This window comes from Aquarana catesbeiana, linkage group LG10 (genome assembly GCF_042186555.1).
Source record: "Aquarana catesbeiana isolate 2022-GZ linkage group LG10, ASM4218655v1, whole genome shotgun sequence".
In the NCBI taxonomy this organism is placed as follows: domain Eukaryota; kingdom Metazoa; phylum Chordata; class Amphibia; order Anura; family Ranidae; genus Aquarana; species Aquarana catesbeiana.
Genome location: NC_133333.1, coordinates 3167234 through 3174497, shown reverse-complemented (window position 1 = coordinate 3174497; position 7264 = coordinate 3167234).

The following is a 7264-nucleotide window of genomic DNA, read 5'->3' as shown; positions in this document are numbered from 1 at the left end:
AAGAATGAATGGCACATCTGCTAAAGAGTGACGCGTTTTGCCTGCGGGTCGGAAATGCGTCAGTTTGTTATGCATTCCCAGCCTGCGGTATGGGAACCTGGCCTCACTCTGGGGGGGTCTCCCTGCACTGAAAAAGATACATACCCATTAGGTCTAGGGGGCAGAATGAGAGGCAATATTACTTACCCCAACCCCCCACACCAGAACTGTCCCCTCCCCCACACACCTCCGGACTACAGGTGGACCACATACCATACAGGCCCATTACACTGTACATGGTGGGGGGGGGACTGGGGCCCAGAGTGGTTTAGGGATATTTAGCAGTTTTTGTGACACTCGTGGCCAACATCTGTGAATGTATAAAGGGGAGGAGGAGGATATCGGACTGTACAGGCCGGATATATATATATATATATAATTTCATATTTTATTGAAGTATCACAAAGGTAGAGATCTAAATATTAAATGGATATCAGTGTCTAGATATGGCAGTTTGTTGTGTGGTTAAGTGACAAGAAATAGAGCACTAATATAGTAGATCCTTATGTTCCGACGCGTTTTGCCAATTTGTACTTCATCAGGCTTGGGGATAAGGCTGCAGCGACCCAGGTGCACCACCGAGGGGAGCCTGTTGGGATTGCAGAACAAGGTGCACTATATTGTCAAGTATTGGGACACCTGCCTTTACACACACATGAACTTTAATGGCCTCCCAGTCTTAGTCCGTAGGGTTCAATATTGAGTTGGCTCACCTTGCTTTGTGCACTGGTCCAAATCATTTGGTGGAGGGGGGATTATGGTGTGGGGGGAGGGGGGATTATGGTGTGGGGGTTGTTCTTCAGGGGTTGGGTTTGGCCCCTTAGTTCCAGTGAAGGGAACTCTTAAGGCGTCGGCATACCAAGACATTTTGGACAATTTCATGTTCCAAACTTTGTGGGAGGAGTTTGGGGACGGCCCCTTCCTGTTCCAACAGGACTGCCCACCAGTGCACAAAGCAAGGTCCATAAAGACATGGATGAGAGAGTTTGGGGTGGAGGAACATGACTGGCCTGCACAGAGTCCTGACCTCAACCCCATAGAACACCTTAGAGAGGAGACTGGGAGCCAGGCCTTCTCCTCCAACATCAGTGCCTGACCTCACAAATGCTCTTCTGGAAGAATGGTCAAACATTCCCATAGACACCCTCCTAAACCTTGTGGACGGCCTTCCCAGAAGAGTTGAAGCTGTTATAGCTGCAAAGGGCGGAGCCAACTCAATATTGAACCCTCCGGACTAAGACTAGGATGTCATTAAAGGTCATGTGTGTGTAAAGGCAGGCGTCCCAATACTTGACAATATAGTGCACCTTGTTCTGCACTCCCAACAGGCTCCCCTCGGTGGTGCACCTGGGTCGCTGCAGCCTTATCCCCAAGCCTGATGAAGCACAAATTGGCGAAATGCGTCGGCACATGAGGACCTACTATATACTGAGCATTTAACCCTTCCATTGCGGGGGGGGGGGGGGGGGGGGGGGGCACTACATGTGCCATTTGCAGGGTTGGGCTTTAACCCTTTTGCTACCAGAATAGTTAGTAGGCCTAAAACAGCTAAACACAATACATCGTTCCAAATTGTTATGTCACATGCTATTATCTCATTGGTTTATTGAGAGCAAAGTTTAAATGACTCTGAAGTTGTTATTAGAGCACACATACACAATATGTTACCAATTGTTTGTTCAGATATAAAAAGATGAGGTTGTGTGGAGTAAGTAGATACCAAACATGTAAAATTGTCCACGTCCATAAAACATATAAACTTCGCCCCCTCCTAGATTTTCCAGAGGCGACACCTTAAGGCCCCTTTCACACATATATGTCCGCTTTGACGGACTCCAATTGCTCAGTAGGGATCGCTCCGTTGATCCCCGCTGAGCCGGCGGATGATAGGTCCATCTCTGATCACTGTGCAGGGACAGATCTCCTCTATGGGGGAATCGGATGTAAACGGATCCACCTGTCCGTTTTCATCCGATCCGATCGATGGATGGAAAATGGGGTTTCCATCCGTCTGGATTCAGCGGATCGGATGTCATCGGACATGGCCACCGCTCACATCCGTCTCTCCATAGACCTGCATGGAGCGTCCACTGAGGTCCATCCTAAAAAAAACGACCGGTCCGCATGTGTGAAAGGGACCTAAACTAGAGCTGGGCGATTTTCTCCCAAAAAAAAAAAAAAAAAAACACGATTCGAATCGAGTTTTTTTTTTTTGATGGACACCGCGCTGGTCCTGAGGAGCTGCGGGCAGGAGTTTTTAGACGAGGCCGCGGCTTCGGCCTAGTCCCTGGCCTCACCTAAAAACGCCTGCCCGCAGCTCCTCAGGATCAGCGCCGGTCCTGGTGAAAAAAAAAAAAAAAAAAAAAAAAAAAAATCGATTTGCTGAAAATTTGAATCGATTTGACCTCTCAACTCGATTCAAATCGATTTTTTCCCCAGCCCTGGTCTAAACCCCATCCAGGTCATCAGTTTAGAGGTGACCAAAAACATGGGCCGAAAAATGCTTCATCTCACTGTGACATACACGGCGATACGCAACGCGAGGAGAAAAAAGTATTCGATCGGCTGCTGACTTTGTAGATTTGCCCCACTTACATAGAAAGGATCGTCTATAATTTTATTGGTCGGTTTATTATAACAGTGAGAGAATACCAACAAAAATATCCAGAAAAACACATTTCAAAAAAGTGGGCAAATGTACAAAATCAGCAGCCGATCAAATACCCCCCCCCCTCACTGTAGATACCTCATATTTGTGTATATTTATATAATTGGGGGGAGAGGGGGGCGGAGCTTGGGTGTGTCTCATTTTTTACTTTATTTTTCACTTAACTTTATACACAGAGAACCAATAGATCCCTATGTGAGAACATGAATAGTGACTCTCTAATGAGACATCTGGGCTCTATTAGACCTCTGGACGTTCGCTGGTCTACCTCGTCTGTACCGGGTGACACCTGTGCCATGTGGGTTCCAGGCCTGCAAAGAGGTCAAATGATCTTCCACAACCCACTTTATACAACCCACCTAGGGGTCCATTTCTAAAACATTTGCAGCACCGCCAGGGGGGATAAAGACTGCCGCACCGCCGCCAGGGGGGACAGAGACTTCTGCACCCCCACCAGGGGGGATAAAGACTGCCGCACCACCGCCAGGGGGGATAAAGACTGCCGCACCGCCGCCAGGGGGACAGAGACTGACGCACCGCCTCCAGAGGGGACAGAGACTGCTGCACCCCCACCAGGGGGGATAAAGACTGCCGCACCACCGCCAGGGGGGATAAAGACTGACGCACCGCCTCCAGAGGGGACAGAGACTGACGCACCGCCACCAGGGGGGACAGAGACTGCCGCACCGCCGCCAGGGGGGACAGAGACTGCCGCACCGCCGCCAGGGGGGACAGAGACTGCCGCACCGCCGCCAGGGGGGACAGAGACTGCCGCACCGCCGCCAGGGGGGACAGAGACTGCCGCACCGCCGCCAGGGGGGACAGAGACTGCCGCACCGCCGCCAGGGGGGACAGAGACTGCCGCACCGCCGCCAGGGGGGACAGAGACTGCCGCACCGCCACCAGGGGGGACAGAGACTGTCGCACCGCCGCCAGGGGGGACAGAGACTGCCGGACCGCCTCCAGAGGGGACAGAGACTGTCGCACCGCCGCCAGGGGGGACAGAGACTGCCGCACCGCCTCCAGAGGGGACAGAGACTGCCGCACCGCCTCCAGAGGGGACAGAGACTGCTGCACCCCCACCAGGGGGGATAAAGACTGCCGCACCGCCGCCAGGGGGGACAGAGACTGCCGCACCGCCGCCAGGGGGACAGAGACTGACGCACCACCTCCAGAGGGGACAGAGACTGCCGCACCGCCGCCAGGGGGGACAGAGACTGCCGCACCGCCGCCAGGGGGGACAGAGACTGCCGCACCGCCGCCAGGGGGGACAGAGACTGCCGCACCGCCGCCAGGGGGGACAGAGACTGCCGCACCGCCGCCAGGGGGGACAGAGACTGCCGCACCGCCGCCAGGGGGGACAGAGACTGCCGCACCGCCGCCAGGGGGGACAGAGACTGCCGCACCGCCGCCAGGGGGGACAGAGACTGCCGCACCGCCACCAGGGGGGACAGAGACTGTCGCACCGCCGCCAGGGGGGACAGAGACTGCCGGACCGCCTCCAGAGGGGACAGAGACTGTCGCACCGCCGCCAGGGGGGACAGAGACTGCCGCACCGCCTCCAGAGGGGACAGAGACTGCCGCACCGCCTCCAGAGGGGACAGAGACTGCTGCACCCCCACCAGGGGGGATAAAGACTGCCGCACCGCCGCCAGGGGGGACAGAGACTGCCGCACCGCCGCCAGGGGGACAGAGACTGACGCACCGCCACCAGAGGGGACAGAGACTGACGCACCGCCACCAGAGGGGACAGAGACTGCCGCACCGCCACCAGAGGGGACAGAGACTGCCGCACCGCCACCAGAGGGGACAGAGACTGCCGCACCGCCACCAGAGGGGACAGAGACTGCCGCACCGCCACCAGAGGGGACAGAGACTGCCGCACCGCCACCAGAGGGGACAGAGACTGCCGCACCGCCACCAGAGGGGACAGAGACTGACGCACCGCCACCAGAGGGGACAGAGACTGACGCACCACCTCCAGAGGGGACAGAGACTGACGCACCGCCTCCAGAGGGGACAGAGACTGCCGCACCGCCGCCAGGGGGGACAGAGACTGCCGCACCGCCGCCAGGGGGGACAGAGACTGCCGCACCGCCGCCAGTGGGGACAAAGACTGCCGCACTGCCGCCAGGGGGGACAGAGACTGCCGCACCGCCGCCAGAGGGGGACAGAGACTGCCGCACCGCCGCCAGGGGTGAAAAAGACTGCCGCACCGCCGCCAGGGGGGGACAGAGACTGCCGCACCGCCGCCAGGGGGGGACAGAGACTGCCGCACCGCCGCCAGGGGGGACAGAGACTGCCGCACCGCCGCCAGGGGGGGACAGAGACTGCCGCACCGCCGCCAGAGGGGGACAGAGACTGCCGCACCGCCGCCAGAGGGGGACAGAGGACTGCCGCACCGCCGCCAGGGGTGAAAAAGACTGCCGCACCGCCGCCAGGGGGGGGACAGAGACTGCCGCACCGCCGCCAGGGGGGACAGAGACTGCCGCACCGCCGCCAGGGGGGGGACAGAGACTGCCGCACCGCCGCCAGGGGGGGACAGAGACTGCCGCACCGCCGCCAGGGGGGGACAGAGACTGCCGCACCGCCGCCAGGGGGGACAGAGACTGCCGCACCGCCGCCAGAGGGGGACAGAGACTGCCGCACCGCCGCCAGGGGTGAAAAAGACTGCCGCACCGCCGCCAGGGGGGGACAGAGACTGCCGCACCGCCGCCAGGGGGGGGACAGAGACTGCCGCACCGCCGCCAGGGGGGACAGAGACTGCCGCACCGCCGCCAGGGGGGACAGAGACTGCCGCACCGCCGCCAGAGGGGGGGACAGAGACTGCCGCACCGCCGCCAGAGGGGGACAGAGACTGCCGCACCGCCGCCAGGGGTGAAAAAGACTGCCGCACCGCCGCCAGGGGGGGACAGAGACTGCCGCACCGCCGCCAGGGGGACAGAGACTGCCGCACCTCCGCCGCCAGGGGGGGACAGAGACTGCCGCACCGCCGCCAGGGGGGACAGAGACTGCCGCACCGCCGCCAGGGGGGACAGAGACTGCCGCACCGCCGCCCAGGGGGGACAGAGACTGCCGCACCGCCGCCAGGGGGGACAGAGACCTGCCGCACCCGCCGCTAGAGGGGGACAGAGACTGCCGCACCGCCGCCAGAGGGGGACAGAGACTGCCGCACCGCCGCCAGGGGTGAAAAAGACTGCCGCACCGCCGCCAGGGGGGGGGACAGAGACTGCCGCACCGCCGCCAGGGGGGACAGAGACTGCGCACCATCACCAGGGGGGGACAGAGACTGCCGCACCACCATCTTTAGTTTCTAAAATCTATAGTCCGGCCCTAAAGGGGCCCCAACACTTTCAGTGACACCAGGACAAGTAGGGTGACCTCCCCAGCGGAACACAGACAGCAAACACCCGGCGGGGGGTGTATGACGATTGCTGTGTGATGGAGAAGAAGAATGTCCGGACTACATGTTACTATGTATCAGTGATGGCGGTTCTATCAGAAGACCAGATCAGCACAATGAAATCTCGGGACACGTTACTGACCACACCCACAAACCACACACCCCTTTATGTAGCCCTGATGCCCCCAACACACCCCCCATGAGGGAATAAGGGACATCTACTAACATAGGACACGCCCCCTGCCACACCCCTTTAAAGAAGAATTAACCAAAGAAAAAGGTTAATTAAATCCACAAGTGCTTTTTTTTTACCACTAATATTTCTTTATATTGGCTTGTAAAATGTACAAATGCAGAAAATAGACGAAAGATGAAAGGTTTATCTCTGGGGAAACACTTTATGATAGATAAAAAGTGCATTTTATATACAACTCTATAGATCAGAGCAACATGAGGGACAAATGAGGGGGACAGAGGGACAGAGGGACATATCAGGGACAGTAGGGATCTATGTATACACACCTCCCAAATTTGTGAGATGGGAATGAGGGACACCTATCAGCAAAAGTATGCAGGTATAGGACACACCCTTTGCCACGCCCCCTTAACCACTTGCCGCCTGGGGGAGCGCATCGCATCGATCGTTGTTGCGGGGTGTCAGTCTGACACACCGCAACACCCGATCTAGGTAAAGAGCCTCCGACGGAGACTCTTTACCACGTGATCAGCTGTGTCCAATCACAGCTGATCACCATGTAAATAGGAAGAGCCTGTGATTGGCTTTTCCTCACTCGTGTCTGACAGACGTGAGTAGAGGACAGCCAATCGGCTGCTCTCCTGACAGGGGAGGTCTGTGCTGATTGTTTATCAGAACAGTCCCCCCTCGGATCCCACTCAGGACCACCAGGTATGCCCCCCCTAGACCCCCAGGGAAATACTAGTGTGTGCCCAGGCAGCTGCCAATCAGTGTCCACTCACAATGCCTACCACTGCCAGTGCCACCAGGGGATGCCTCATATCAGTGCCACCCATAAGAACCCATCTTTGCAGCCTTTCAGCGCCCTCAGTGCCGCATATCAGTGCCCATCATCAGTGCCCGCTCATTGGTGCCAACTTATCGGGTGCTGCCAATCAGTGCCTGTCAGTGCCTCCTT